This window comes from Hoplias malabaricus, chromosome 3 (assembly GCF_029633855.1).
Source record: "Hoplias malabaricus isolate fHopMal1 chromosome 3, fHopMal1.hap1, whole genome shotgun sequence".
NCBI classification, from domain to species: Eukaryota; Metazoa; Chordata; class Actinopteri; order Characiformes; family Erythrinidae; genus Hoplias; species Hoplias malabaricus.
The window spans coordinates 8,845,620-8,862,685 of record NC_089802.1 but is presented as its reverse complement, the minus strand read 5'-3'; positions in this window follow the sequence as shown (position 1 = coordinate 8,862,685).

Genomic DNA, 17,066 nt, shown 5'->3' with positions numbered 1-17,066 from the left:
ACAGGAACACATTTCATTTTTTCATTTTTCCAAGTGCCTTCACTGATGAGAGGCAAGTCAAAAAAATTCATCTGAAACAAATAACTGAAGAGCTGTGGATGATAAGTGATACGTTTGACAATACCCTGTAGAGTGGAAAACACTGAAGTACAGTTAGATATCCATATCATTCTGATTCACAAAGTAATTGTGAAGTGCAAAAGGCAAGTTTGTTTACAAAGCAACTTTCATACAATAGGGCGATTTAAAGTGCTTTACGGAGTCTAAAAGTACAGTAAAACTAGGGTGACCAGATCTGAGCTGGTGAGAAAGAGGACACGTCTCCGGGGGGACTGACCAATTAAATGTTTACAGAGAAGGTTATCGACCAATAACGGTAGCTCTACTGTCTGACCGTCCAATCCGAAGATTCTAGGTTACTTCACCACGCCCCCTTCTCACTCAAGCGAACCAATCGGAGTAGGGGAGGGCGGGACTAGTTTGTGAGAGAAACTTCTCGAAGTTCTATGTAAGCTCTAGAAAAACAAAATCCCGGACGTTTGTGAAATTCCGGCCGGACATTTTTTAAGTCTAAAAAAGAGGACATGTCCGGGTAAAAGAGGACGTTTGGTCACCCTAATAAAAAGCATTTATACTAAGAGCAAGAATAGAAAAAAACAAATTAAACTAGTGCCAGAGAAGAAAACATGATTGAAATGATTCAAACTGATATAATGAAAAAAAAGAAAAGCTAAACTGACCCAGTCTCATTCTGTGATAAACAATAAGAACCAAAACTTGCTCTTTGCTGAGCTACAGTAATAAATATTTTAACCTAAACCAACAAAATTAGCCAAATCTTACCCCGCCCTGAGCATTGTTAACCAAATCAAGACATCCTAATTTTACTTCCAGAAACACTAAAAGACAACTGAAGAATTACTGTACTCTGTGTGTTATTACAAACAAATTCAGAGAAACATAGTGATACTCAGGATGTTTTGACACTGTATATCACAGTTACAGAAACTGCAGGCTTTGTATTTTGCACTGTAACCTCAAAACGGTTCCTTGACATACAAAAATAGTGGAAAACAACAGTAGAGGAAACAATGGTTTTTCCATGGTAGAGAACAATTAAAAAACAAATTGAAAGTAAAAGAGATTAAAATGCAGTCAAGGGTTCTTTGAATTACTGGAGTAATTGAGTTACTGGAACATTTAAAGACCATCTTTTTCAGTGTCACTTGCCAAATTATTTTTTAGACATTGTGTTCCTTTTTAGGACACTATTCACTACTGAACATTGTAGCAGTGTTCATTTGGAAGGGGCAAGAAATATAATGAAATGAGAATAAGAAATGCAACAGAAATCACACTTCACAATGCAATCTTATCTCAATAAAGGTTTGGACTTGCTTTGAATGCTTCAAACATTTAAAGAGGAAACTACAACAATGCGATCTGAATTCAGCGATGTGAGTGATTGGTGCAGTATTGCCATTACAAAGTTATCGTGTATCCACCAATTGTTCATTTGTAGCAACAGAACGTTCATAACCTAAACCCTAATCTGATGTAGTACATTCCAGTTTCTCAGCAGTCTGAGGTCATACTGAACAGCCGAATGAAGTTGCTTGCACACTTTCTTTAGAGATATCTAAATAATAGGAAAAATAAAAACTGCTATTACAAACTTTAAGATATACAGACGAGCTTTTAGGAAAACCATCCAGCAGCTTCTCCCCGGGTATAGATTTTCTTAATTTGCTTATTTTTCCTTGTGTGTTCATTTCCAGTGGCCTTGGGCTCTGATTGCTGCTGCTTTGAGCTCAGTAAACAGTGCCGTTCTTTCTCATGAAAGCTGTGGCGCACAGCCAAGCTTGACCTATTCTCAGTGGAGCTCGCAGACGTCTTCAAGGGCCTCCATCATATACAGGGTCTCTGTGGCAGGGCACCGTTTTCCATGGCTACAGGGAAATTTAAATTGACTGTGTCAACAAATCACACCAATCGGTGCTGTACTCGGCTGTAATGGAAAGTTATATTTTTGTGAAAGCTCTACAGTGACCTCATTCAAAAGATCAGGCTCTAAAGCAGTCAAATCTGGATAAGATGAGTGAATGTGTGAGTGAACATTTGTTTTATCGTGAAAAAAATATAAATAAAAACGAGTCCACATTTCAAATTGTTTTTGGAAATCATGGACATTGTGTCCCTCCGGGCTAAAGAGGAAATGGACTGTCCCGATTGTTATCAGCGCAAAGTTCAAAAGCCAGCATCTCTGATAGTATGGGGGTGTGTTAGTGTCCATGGCATGGGTAACTTGCACATCTGTGAAGGCACAATTAATGCTGAAAGGTACATACAGGTTTTGGAGCAACATATGCTGCCATCCAAGCAACGTCTTTTTCAGGGACATACCTTCTTACTTCAGCAAGACAATGCCAAGCCACATTCTACACGTATTTCAACAGCATGACTTTGTAGTATAAGAGTGCAGGTACTAGACTGGCCTGCCTACAGTCCAGACCTGTCTCCCATTGTAAATGTGTGGTGCATTATGAAGCGCAAAATACAACAACAGAGACCCCGGACTGTTGAGCAACTGAAGTTGTACATCAGACAAGTATGGGAAAGAATTCCACCTATAAAGCTTCAACAATTAGTGTCCTCAGTTCCCAAACACTTACTGAGTGTGATTAAAAGGAAAGGTGATGTAACACAGTGGTAAACATGCCCCTCTCCCAACTCTTTTGGAACGTGTTGCAGGCCTCAAATTCAAAATGAGTGAATATTTGCATAAAAACCATAAAGTTGATCTGTTTGAACATTAACTATCTCGTCTTTGTAGTGTATTCAATTGAACATAGGTTGAAAAGGATTTGCGAATTATTGTATTCTATTTTTATTTATATTTTACCCAACATGTGGTTGTATTTAAAAAACAAACCAAAAAATGCTGTGGCAGCTAAAAGATTGTAAATCTTTCAGATCATATGTACAAACCACAGTTTTCACATATATTTATCTGTACATGCAAATACAGCTCCACACACATATTGCTGAAAGCTAGTGAGCTATTTGCGCAAGAACGGCACAGAATATCACACCGATACCTATAACAGCACTAAAACCTTGAGAAACAAATACAAGCCAAAATGTCAAAAACATAAATAATGAATCAAGCATCTTACCTCATTTTTAAACATCAGCAGAATTCACTGGATGTTTTAAACCCCTCCTCGAAACCATGTGAACTACAGGGTTGTCAACATTCTACAATTCAATCACAGTACCATGAGTGGGATATTCAGGGCATGTAAGTGGAATACATTTTACAGAACGTATAATAATGCATGCCATTGTAGATGTCTACTTACTAGCTCCTGTCAAGTAATGTCACAAATTCACTTTCAAGTAACAAGAAGAACATGAAACGACATGAAAATCCTTTTACCAAAATCACTGAGGTGTTTTTCCATCATGCATGTGTGTGCTGTATTTTCACTGATGATACTGTGGCATCCACCTCTGCGGCCATTCAGAATGTCTCTCAGTGAGCATTGCACTCATCTGACTAAGTTATATTGTGTTATATTTTTTATGATGTAGTGGGTTGTTTCATACCTTTATTATGGTTTTGTATGTTGTGTTATTTAGTGTACAATGTCTGTGGTTTGAGGGTTATTTGCTGGTCCACTGTCCTCATGCTTTGTTCCCATGTTTTATTTCCTTGCATTTTGCTGTGTTGATTCAGCACTGGGTGGGACTTTCCTGAGCCCTTATGAAGGGTGTTTTTTTCTCTGATGCAAATGCTACAAAAATGTATGGATATTGGTGAATCTGAGCGAACACACTGAACACAGAAACTAATCCTAATGCGTATTAATGTTGGCAAGTTACTGTGACTGTAGACAGACAGGAAGAACTGATGAATATTCTTTAATGTGGCTGTACTCAACCTTTAGCTTCCCACTGTTTTTAATCTACTCTTCTCGATTTTATCATTATTAAAATACAGGAAGTCAATCCAGGCCTTACATTTCATTCCTCCATTCACTCTTTTTCTGTAACGTCTTTACCCTATCAAGAGTTGCGGAGGGTCCAGAGCCTACCCTGAGTGTAAGGCAGTACCATATCTTGGACAGGGCACCAGTTGATCACAGGGCATCACACACAGTCACTCACACTTATGGATACATTTCAATTAGCCAATCCACCTACCAACATGTGCTTTTGGACTGTGGGAGGAAACGGGAGCACAGGGAAACACAGGGGACCTCCTAACTAACAGGGTCCTGAGGTGAGGTTTGCAGCAACAACCCCAGAACCCTAGAGCTGTGTGACCATGCCACCCCCTTGCATACTGTTCAATTAGAAAATAATTTAAGGTATGCACCTTAAAATCTGAATTTTGTAAAGACTGGCTATCCCACGCTACTTGACTAGTAAAACATTCAGATGTTCCAGCCACTAAACCCATATGAGGCCTACATAAGCAGCAGCAAGTTTTGTTCATAGGTTAAAGGTTGGGCCCAAACCTAGATGCCCCCCAGGCTCATTGATTGGACCAGGATGGGTTAAACATGAACAATGCATGCAGCCCACCTGATCTAAATCAAGGAAACCCACTATGAGCTCATATGGTCACAAACCAGTCCCATAGCCAGAAATTGACCTTTGGTTGGACTTAGGCAAAAGTGGGTGGGCACAATTATTCATTGTAGATTAATAAACAAACGCAAACCTTAGGCGTGTAGGGAAATTCTGCACTGGTTTCAGTTTTGGCAGAACGAACGCACAGATGTTGTTGACAGGGTTGTGTGGGGTGGGGGTTTTGGGGTGCGGTTGTAGGCTTAACGCATCGTCTCCTGCTCTTGTGCCTTGAGCTCCCATCACGTCCACCAAAGTTCTGAAATTGAGTTAAGGTTAATGTTAATGTTTCTCCAGGACACGGTGCTAACAGTTGTATCTAAAAACAGAGCTGTAAGGTCCCAGGGATGACCTGTTGCTCTCAGCTCCACCTCAAAACAACCCCTGCAGGAGGGACTGTGACTCCATTGGCTGCTGTGCTGAATGATTGCCAACGAAATTGACTTAATATATATATATATAAGTACTGACCAATGAGAAGCGCATTCTCTGTCTGGCATGTCGTGGAGTATCTGCCCCTCCCTCCGGCTGAGGGAGAGCAAAAAATCCGTCTAAACTAGAGGTGGGCGATACTGGGAGTTTTGGTATCGATCCGATACCAAGTTAATACAGGGCCAGTATAACCGATATTGAAACCGATACCGATACTGGAAGTCTTCGCCATATGCAATAGAAGCAAAAGACGGGAGTGGGGGGTGTGCGCTGCCTCACACACACTTTAGCGGCAGAGGGCAGGAGAGAAAAAAGGCTTGAGTATCCATCTTTTTCCATGAGTATTGATCAATACCAATACCAGCATTTGGATCGATCCGCCCACCTCTAGTCTAAACGTTTGTCCAATGTGGGTGGGCCTGGCTACGCCCCTGCCACAAACCGTTCAAGTCATTTCGTTATTTGGGGTGGATCAAAGACAACATCCATGTATTTCAACAGGTACATCTCCCTAAAGAGTTTAACGGTGTGAAGAAAATGTAAGCTCAGTTTAAGGAAGCTCAGAGTTCACAGTATCATTTAGAATGGAGTCATATTGTCTAAACACTGTCTGTGCTTCTGGTTCTAGATAAATACCCCGTGAGGCTGCAGAAGCATTTTTGAACACTGTGACCTTTCTATGCCCCTCTTGGGAAACGCGGGACTGAAAGTTGTCGCTGCTCATGGTTAGAGCTGTGATTTTTTTGCCTGATCAGCCAGGCCTATCATTGTTCATCTGGAGCATGAGTAATGAGTGGAGCTTTGAATTAATCTGGCATGACCGAGACTGACTGCAGATCAGTGTTCTGCGACGCTGTCTGCTTCTGGCCGACAGATGCACTGTTCTATACCTAAAGTGAAACCACAACAACCACAGCTTCCGGCAGAAAGGCACACGACACAGCTTTCTCGTGGGAACTTGTACAACTTTTTCCCTTTTAGGCCTCTCACACTTACACACTTCTGTCTATCTAGAAGTGTCTTTGTGTGTGTGTTTGTGTTTGTTTGTGTGTGTGTGTGTGTGTGCGCGCAAGGGTTTATATGTAACAAATCTCTGTCTGTATGACTGTCAGTCTGTGCTTCATTCTCTTCTGCACCTGAAAAGCAACAGATGCAAGCTCATCTGTTTAATAAATGTATTTCTAAATACCTTCAAAATAAACACTTTAAATTAATGTTATGGTGGAGCTGATATATATATATATATATTAATGTATTAATTTTGAAACCGAAATAAACACTAGCTATAAATAATAATAATAATAATAATAATAATAATAAATAAATAAATAAATTACAAAATAATCTGGGTAGCCACTGTAGTCAAATAGGAAAGTCCATAGAGCAATGACTTGGAGGAGGACTGGAGAGTGGTGTGTATCGTGGCTCCATCTTGTGGCTGTATAAGCAAATCACAGACCTCTGTAGTTTTTATTCATTTACTTTAGGCAAAGTTTCTGTGGATTAATTTTATTAATGTAGATCATGTAATCACTTTAATTCAGTGCATCCCCTTGTTCTGCATGATTGGATTTAGATTTGTTCTAAATCCATACTGAGACAAACTCAGCAAGGAAAGCAGAGAATGTTATTTGGATAAATTATCCAATATGTTGCCGCCTTCAACGTTGCTGAATATTACTATTTTGGATTTTACTATTTTGTTCACAGTATAAGTGTGTGAACTTGCTGTTCTGAAAATATAAAACTCTTAAATGTCTACAAGCATTTTATCAATGTCTTTGCGCAGGATTTGTTTGACTTTTGTCTGACGTACTGCGACCAATCCTAACAGCAACTGTTGATAACTATATATTCATCCATATTCCTATGTATATAGTTTTACTAGCATGTCATGTCCATGAATAATTTAAACCCATTTGACAAGGTACTACAGTAAACCAGAAAGTATTTCTCATTTTTTATGGTATTGTTTTGTATGTGGGCGGCACGGTGGCGCAGCAGGTAGTGTCGCAGTCACACAGCTCCAGGGACCTGGAGGTTGTGGGTTCGATTCCAGCTCTGGGTGACTGTCTGTGAGGAGTTGGTGTGTTCTCCCCGTGTCCGCGTGGGTTTCCTCCGGGTGCTCCGGTTTCCTCCCACAGTCCAAAAACACATGTTGCAGGTGGATTAGCGACTCGAAAGTGTCCGTATGTGTGTGTGTCTGTGTTGCCCTGTGAAGGACTGGCGCCCCCTCCAGGGTGTATTCCTGCCTTGCGCCCGATGATTCCAGGTAGGCTCTGGACCCCCCGCGACCCTAAATTGGATAAGCGGTTACAGATAATGTATGGATGTTTTGTATGTTATATATTCTCACAGAAAAGCCATGACCGCAGAATACCTACAAAATGGTGGTGAAAAAAAAATGTCGTTGTTGTTGTTGTCGTATACGTCATCTGTTAATGACCGTACGCTCCTTTAGTTCTAGTCCTCGCAACACACTGACACCTGGTGGCCGTGGTGCTCACAACACCCCGCTGATAAACAATAGGAAGAAACTCCCGCATCAGTTGTTTATCCTCCTTGAATATCTTTCCAAACTCAGACAAAGGAAGATACGGATTTTCTCAAATGTGTTTTTCGCTGTTTTATGCTTTGGATTTACACGATTATGTTGAGAAAATTACTTTGACTGTAAATTATCTTAAAGCTTTAGAACAAAGAAATGCTTCCAATGTTTTTACCAACAAACAATTTTTTTGTTTATCTAAACACTTTTAGAATTGGATGTCTGCAAAATACAGCAAGCAAGTTGGGACATAAGCATGAATAAAACTGTGTTACAAATACTATCCTTTTAGTACACCTTTTTAAACATTTGGGAATACAAATTGATCCTGTATCTCAGTGTCCTTGATTCAGTCCCCTCCCCAGGTCATTGTCTGAGGAGTGTTCTCCCTGTGTCTGCAGTTTCCTCCCACAGTCCAAAACTAATAGGTGGTAGGTGGATTGGCTGTGTGAAATTGCCCACTTGTGTGAGTGACTGGGTGAGTTTGTGATGCCCTGCAATTTTCCCTGTCTAAGGTATCTTCCTGCCTATCTATTTTTACATAATGCACATATTTTCTCACAGATACATGGGTCTGACTGGACTGATTCTCATTTTTATGTGGAATGACTTACTGCAGCACTGCTTCCAAAGCCTGTGAGGAGATAAGAGTAAGAACACCAATATACAGGTTAGCTTCAGTGAGTTACAGTGGGTACGGAAAGTATTCAGACCCCTTTAAATATTTCACTATTTCTTTCACTGCAGCCATTTGCCAAAACCAAAAAAAGTTCATTTTATTTCTCATTAATGTACACTCACCACCCCATCTTGACAGAAAAAAACATGTATGTAGAACATTTCTGCAAATTTATTAAAGCCAATTTATTAAAAAAGAAAAACTGAAATGTCGCATGATCATAAGTATTCAGACCCTTTGCTCATTATTGAGTAGAAGCACCCTTTTGAGCAAGTACAGCCATGAGTCTTCTTGGGAATGATGCAACAAGTATTTCACACCTGGATTTGGGGATCCTCTGCCATTCTTCCTTGCAGATCCTCTCCAGTTCCGTCAGGTTGGATGGTGAACGTTGGTGGACAGCCATTTTAAGGTCTCTCCAGAGAGACCAGTCAAGAATGGTCACAGAGTTGTTCTGAAACCACTCCTTTGTTATTTTAGCTGTGTGCTTAGGGTCATTGTCTTGTTGGAAGGTGAACCTTCGGCCCAGTCTGAGGTCCAGAGCACTCTGGAAGAGGTTTTCGTCCAGGATATCTCTGTACTTGGCCGCATTCATCGTTCCTTCAGTTGCAACCAGTCGTCCTGTCCCTGCAGCTGAAAAACAACCCCATAGCATAATGCTGCCACCACCATGTTTCACTGTTGCGATTGTATTGGGTGCTGATGAGCAGTGCCTGGTTTTCTCGACACACACCGCTTAGAATTAACACCAAAAAGTTCAATCTTCGTCTCATCAGACCAGAGAATCATATTTTTCATAGTCTGGGAGTCCTTCGTGTGTTTTTTGGCAAACTCTATGTGGGCTTTCATATGTCTTGCACTGTGGAGAGGCTTCCGTCGGGCAACTCTGCCATAAAGCCTGACTGGTGGAGGACTGCAGTGATAGTTGACTTTGTGGAACTTTCACCCATCTCCCTTCTGCATCTCTGGAGCTCAGCCACAGTGATCTTTGGGTTCTTCTTTACTTCTCTCACCAAGGCTCTTCTCCCATGATTGTCCGGTTTGGCTGGACAGCCAGGTCTAGGAAAACTTCTTCCATTTAAGGATTATTGAGACCACTGTGCTCTTAAGAACCTTGAGTGCTGCAGAAATTCTTTTGTAACCTTGGCCAGATCTGTGCCTTGCCACAATTCTGTCTCTGAGCTCTTTGAGCAGTTCCTTCAACCTTATGATTCTCATTTGCTCTGACATGCACTGTGAGCTGTGAGGTCTTATATAGCCAGGTGTGTGCCTTTCCTAATCAAGTCCAGTCAGTTTAATTAAACACAGTTGGACTCCAATGGAGGAGTAGAACCATCTCAAGGAGGATCAGAAGAAATGGACAGCATGTGGGTTAAATATGAGCGTCAGAGCAAAGGGTCTGAATACTTATGATCATGTGAAATTTCAGCTTTTCTTTTTTAATACATTTGCAAAAGTTCTACATTTCTGGGTTTTTTTCTGTCAAGATGGGGTGGTGAGTGTACATTAATGAGAAATAAAATGCACTTTTTTGATTTTAGCAAATGGCTGCAATGAAACAAAGAGTGAAAAATGTAAAGGGGTCTGAATACTTTACTTACCCACTGTAATTTTCTATCCAGGAAGACTTGGTTATAACAAAACACATTTTTTAAGATAACTGAACACAGGGTATAAACTTCATTACTAATAACATATTCATTTACATTTTACATTTATGCATTTGGCAGACGCTTTTATCCAAAGCGACTTACAAAAGAGGATCTAACATTCGAACTACAGCACAAATTATACAAAATACCTTACATTAAGTGCAATATGCCAGGAAGTAATAAGTGCATTAAAGAAAGACATTCAGTGCAAAAGATACTCTCGGAAGAGCTGGGTTTTCAATGATTTCTTGAATGCAGAGAGGGTTTCTGTTGCTCTGATAGTGCTTGGAAGCTCGTTCCACCAGCGTGGTACCAGAGATGAGAATAGCCTCAACTGACCTGTACAGGGGGTTGGTCGTGTTAGTTGGTGCTCCTTTGAGGAACGGAGAGGGCGGGCGCTAACGTATGGTTTTAAGAGTCTATTGAGGTAGATGGGAGCAGAACCAGTGAATACTCTGAAGGCCATCATTAGTGATTTGAATTTGATGCGCGCAGCTAAGGATATTCTGATCATTAGCTTTGTTTTAGAACCATTGCCCTTTCTTTAAAGTTTTACACCTGTTTAGCAAGCTAACACAGTTAAATAGAACATAACTATAAATGGACCAGGCGTTAACATGGCATCAGAGATTCTCTCAAGGCCTAGTTAAACAGCACATGGTAAAGACTGACTCTTTTGAAACTTTGAAGTGTTATACCTTAATGAGAACAGCTGCAGATAAAATGTTGTAAACTGTGATTTCACAATAGAGTCATGCTGGACATCATATCATGTCTTTGGTGACATCACAAAAAAAATCTATTAAAATCCAAAAAATTTTAAGGGCTTGTATCAATATGGATGTGTGGACTGGGGAATTAATAACGTGTTTTAAACGATAAAATTTACATACAATTATATTTGAGTAAGTGGTTTATTTTTTGTAAATTGGCCCAAATTCTTTTGGCTTAGTCTGTGGAAACCCAGAAACGCAAGTTACAGCTGGCCTGTTCATTTATCATTTACCTCTATATTTGGTGTTGTGACATTCATATTAAACATTAACCAAAGGCAATATGCAAAGTCGAACCAGGACTGCAGTTTCAGTATCCACTGGTGCAATCATGGATTTACCCCTGATTTGCTTTGCACATGGTATACAGACACAGCATTATTTATTTTATCTTTATGTACAAAATGTAGATATTGTGTGATGGTAAACGGTATCTTTTAATGGTGAAATAAAAGCTGGTGCAGAAGGAAACTAGTGAACCTACAGGCACTGGTGTGTTTGCTGGAGGAAAGACTACAACCTTCCTGCCACCATCAAAATTAGCATAGTGTCTGTGACATGCCCGATGCCTGAATATCACATTATGTCCCTATATATACCCCTGGGCCTGTTCCCTCTGCAACCCCCCACATACTCCGCCCTCTTCTTTCAACCCTCAACACACACACACACACACACACACACACACACACACACACACACACATATAAGCTACATTGTACATACTAAATAAGCTTGTGCTTTTATGGCCTATGTCTTTTAGCTTTATGCTAGGCTCTGACCTTAGGCCCCTTCTGAGGTCATCTAGAGGTCACCTTGCATTTTTCCCTCCAGAATTCAACTCTGAATATGAATAAACCATTTATTTACATGTTTTAAAGAATATAACTATTATTATGTTTATTAACTGTGATTTCAAGTGAATGCTGAATGCTAATCTTAGCTAGCACTGTAGCTAGCATTTCATATTTATTTTAAAATCACTAATGATTTTTTAGGTATTGAATGATTCTTTATTAGGTTGTGTTACCATAAAAACAATACCTTTTTATTACTTCTTGATTTATTTCTTTTATCATCTATCAAAATCATCAAAATAAATCTATTTAAATTACAAATGAACATTACACTATTGTAATTGTGATTTAGCTCTAATAGGACTGACACCAATTTGGGTGCCACATGGGCTTTTGGCTAACTGAGTCTTTGTGCTGAATATTTCAACAAGCGGAACACGTCTTTAACACTTTACCAGGATAAAGCTCAGGGAAGGCACTTCATTCACTTGGTGCAGAAATTCTCAGAAGCAGAACTTGGGCGTTCCGCGTGAACTGTCCTGTCCTACTGGTCGAGCATCCGACATGCACGTGACTGCAGCAGAATTTACACTCTCCCCACCTCCCTCCTGAGCCAACCACATGGTGGGTGTTGTCTGTGCAGAAGCCAATGATTATCCTGCACTCCCCTCTTTGAAACATGGCCATGATAAATTACTTCACTCCCCCATAGTGACATGCTTCTGAGCAGGAGAGCAACAGAGCTGAGAGTAGAAAGGCCTAGGCAATGGTCCCACTTTGATTAAAACATCTTGTTCCATTTGCAACCAGATAGAAGTCCAAGAATAGATCGATTGAAGCTGTGGCAGTATTTTCCAATTTCCCTTTCTCTTCTAATGCAACATATTTTACTAGAAATTAAATATTTACAAGGTGTATAATAAATCAATGATAAATTAGTTTAATACAGTACATTATGTTAAAGTGTAATCAACATATGCTCTTATTATTGCCAGGTCAGCTATTTCATCATGTGGCTGACTAGCTCTAACTGACTAGGCTCATAAAGCATTAGCATTAGCTCAAGGTGCAGCTCAAAGTCAGTTTATCTTTATGACTCTCCTCTGTTAATAGCGGTAATGAATGAGCAGAAAGTGCAGGGAAAGTGCAGCTCTCATCTCTTAGTTCATATATTGAATTAAGTAAAAATTTAAATAAAGGAAACATCCATCCATCCATCCATTATCTGTAACCGCTTATCCAATTTAGGGTCGCGGGGGGTCCAGAGCCTACCTGGAATCATTGGGCGCAAGGCGGGAATACACCCTGGAGGGGACATAAAGGAAACATTTAGATTAAAATATAGGTTCATTATTAAGGAAGTGTTGTTATTCTTCCACAAAAATATTCAGACACTTGATATCTAAGCAATATTTGGGGTCTTTAGAGTTCATTTTAAAACTCTAGTGCTGCTGATAACTAATTCTTATCTTGTCCTCTGCCCTGTCCTGTGAAAATCCCAAGAAAAGTGAGATTCTATTACGCCTTCACGCAAATAAGCTACTATGATCTTTAACCCTAAGAGGAGATGAAAGGGACTGGGAAGTGCTTGCTACACCCTAAGATGTCTTTGCTCATGATTTATCAGTGTGAATGAAAAGGTGTGAAGCCTGTTAATTTATTAGCAGTAGAATCTGACTTAATTCTAGTGTGTCTGTGTGGGTTCCTAACCAAATGACAATCTGAAAGACTTGAATTTTGCATGAGATTTAGTTCTCCACACAGACATAATCCTCTGTTGGACACCTGTAGAACAGAATGACAGTTTACGTAGTTTGATTTGCTGATTTCAGGAGTTGAAATGGAGAAGTGATGAAAAACCTTCTGCAATGAGATTCTCCAAGATTTTGTCTTCTGCATGATTTGTCACCATTTCATGTAGACCTACATGACGTGTCACCCCTACAGCATGTCAGTTAATATTTGCTTATTTCCTCAACCAGATCAAGCTGCATTGGAAGCAGGTTCTATAGAATTGGCCCTATCTTATCTGCTGTGCAGAGTCCATTGGGTCAATGTACGGTCAGTCCGGAAAATCAGTGTATTCAGCATAAACAAGGCGCAATAACTGTCTAATGTTCAGTGAAACCACTATTAATATCACCATTTGTAACCGAACAGTCAAGGTCAGGGTGGTATTCTGTGGTGTTATATTGATCAAATGTTGCCTTGATAGTTTGTTGTGCTGTGTTCAGTTTAGAACATGAACCAATCATATCATGGTGAGCTCTAATGCTTCATTACAGGCCTTGTTCTAGTTCAAAATAATAATAATAATAATTAACTACAAACTACTAACTGATGGGAATGTAATTCCAGGGTCAGTGCACTCATAACATGATCTGTAAACCTCTAAGATGTCATTCAATTAGCACCTGTCCCCCATTCTGACTTTGACTGAGTAAAAATATGTCTTAGTTTATGACCCCAAGGCCTCAAAGTAATGACCTGACTTAAATTTGAATAGAAAAAAAATTGTCCCTGCAGGTCAGATCTTGTAGCTCCATCTTTATTGTTTTTTTGAAAATGTCAGCTGCTCTTAAATGTTTGAAATTGGGTGATGAATGGACCAATAGATATGATTCGGGGAAAAAAAAAAGATGTTTGTTGCCTGTAGCACTGTAAAACTATTGACTCTCTGTAGAATGTGAGACACAGGTGGTGTGAATGATCACACATTCCTGCTGCAGAGCCATGAAATGCTTTAAGGCTGTTACTCTTATCTCTCTGTTCACTGTTGTAAATATTTCCTTGATTTATCTATGAGCCACTAGTTAGAACATGACTGGAAACTAAGCGTACCCACATGAGATGGTCTGACAGAGGATACTACAGAACACTGCAGTAGAGGTCAGGTTTGGATCAATAAACAAATCCAACTTCTAGTGGTAATGAGTGACGTTCCGTTTTCAAATAAAAGTACAAAGTACCTGGCGCAGCAGGTAGTGTCGCTGTCACACAACTCCAGGGTCCTGGGGTTGTGGGTTCGAGCCCTGCTCCAGGTGACTGTGAGGAGTGGTGTGTTGGTGTGTTCTCCCTGTGTCTGCGTGGTGCTTCCTCCCACGGTCCAAAAACACATGTTGGTATGTGGATTAGGGACTCAAAAGTGTCCGTAGGTGTGAGTGTGTGTCTCCCGGTGAAGGACTGGCGCCCCCTCCAGGGTGTGATCCCTCCTTGTGCTCAGTGATACTGGGAAGGCTCCTGACCCAATGCAAACATGAACTTGATAAGCAGTTACAGAAAATGAATGAATGCCATAATAATAACATAAATACTGATCTAAATAGTCTGTATAAATAGTATTCTATAATCTATAAATGTTATTTTACATTAAACAATGGTTATTGAATAGACTTGTAGAAATGGCATAGAAACATTAATATAAAATACGGTCTCTATGTCAAGTCTGTCCTCATGGGAGCCATGTATAAAGTGTAGCTTTCATACCAGTTCTGGCTGATTACTCCTTCTCTAGATTAAATCCAACATCCTCCGATTAAAATGTAAGTACCCTGTTAACGGCTTGTGAGACTGAGGAGAAACACAACGCTGATGAATCACAGTGATCTTTAATAATGTGTTTAAAGAATGTGTTTAAGACTTTTACATATATACGCAATTAAAAATAAAATAAAAGTGTGGCTGGGCGGCACGGTGGCGCAGCAGGTAGTGTCGCAATCACACAGCTCCAGGGACCCGGAGGTTGTGGGTTCGATTCCTGCTCTGGGTGACTGTCTGTGAGGAGTGTGGTGTGTTTCCTCCGAGTGACTGTCTGTGAGGAGTTGGTGTGTTCTCTCTTTGTCCGCGTGGGTTTCCTCCGGGTGCTCCGGTTTCCTCCCAGAGTCCAAAAACACACGTTGGTAGGTGGATTGGGGATTCAAAAAAGTGTCCGTAGGTGTGAGTGAATGTGTGAGTGTGTGTTGCCCTGTGAAGGACTGGCGCCCCCTCCAGGGTGTATTCCTGCCTTGCGCCCAATGATTCCAGGTAGGCTCTGGACCCACTGCGACCCTGAACTGGATAAGTGCTTATAGATAATGAATGAATAAAAGTGTGGCTTGTGTGAATGGTATGTACACTCTACCTAACAGCACTTACACATACCTTTGGCAGGTCTCACAGGTATTTTTTTTTCTTTTGCTTGCCAGCTAGAAGACTTCGTTTTAGTGCTTGCTTCAGGGTGTGTTCCCTCCTTGTGCCCTGTGATTCCGAGTAGGCTCCAGACCCACCGCAACCCTGAACTGGATAAGTGGTTATAGACAATGAATGAATGATTTCATATTTCATGCACAGCTTGAAAAAGATCACCCACAAGACATCAACAGACATTAACTGATGTTAGTGCATAATCCCATAGGGTTCAGACTAAATTTGTTAGAGTAGTTCAGGTTAGATTTGAGGTTTGTTATGGACTGTTATCCTGTTGTAGATACCATCTCCTTATATTTCAACTGATGATATAATTATATCCTTTCTTCCATTTTTTCTGTGCCTCGGGCTACCACACAACCCTTCCCCTAAACCTGCTTCCTCTGAGACATGTGAAGCCAGCCATCTCCTCTTTTTGAACGAGAGCTAAAAAAAAAACATCATCAGACAGCTTAGCATGCCACAGGAAAGCGTCAACTCTCCAGATTTGTCTGCCCTCATTAGCACCGTGAGCACTGTGATTGGGAAAATATGGCTATTGTACTCAAAGACAGAGTGAGGCCAATTTTGTTCTTAATGACTCCAGCCCCTGATGAATAAGAGTGCTTCCATCAGGGATGGAACTGGCAATCTCCTCATGACATGGGCAAGGTTTTAGATTCCTGTGCCACTCTGGAGCCTTTCAGGACATGTTTGTGCAACAAAACTGCACAGAAGAAATGGTGTACCACTGTTCCTGTGTCAGCTCATAATGCTTCCGGAAGGTGCTTTGCTCTCTTGGCCTGTGCTGGCCATTAATCCCACAGTTTCATTACTTGACATTTCCTTAGGACAATTGAGAAATAAGAACTCATGACTTACCTAACCGGTCTTAAATAATCATTCAAGCGCTTATCCAGTTCAGAGTCGCGGTGGGTCCAGAGCCTACCTGGAATTATTGGGCGCAAGGCGGGGAATACACCCTGGAGAGGGCGCCAGTCCTTCACAGAGCAACACACACTCACACATTCACTCACACTTACGGACACTTTTGAGTCACCAATCCACCTACCAACGTGTGTTTTTGGACTGTGGGAGGAAACCAGAGCACCCGGAAGAACCCTGGCAGACACGGGGAGAACACACCAACTCCTCACAGAAAGTCACCCGAGTGGGAATCAAACCCACAACCTCCAGGCCCCTGGAGCTGTGTGACTGGGACCCCTGAAATCAATATCATTTAACTCTAAAATACATCCCCACCACCAAGTATGGGTGGAACCTGATGCTTTGGATGTGTGAGAGTGTGAGAGTGCCAGGCAACATTGCCAAAATAAATGATATAATGGTAAGAGAAGAATATCTTAAGATTCTGAAGTAGAAAAT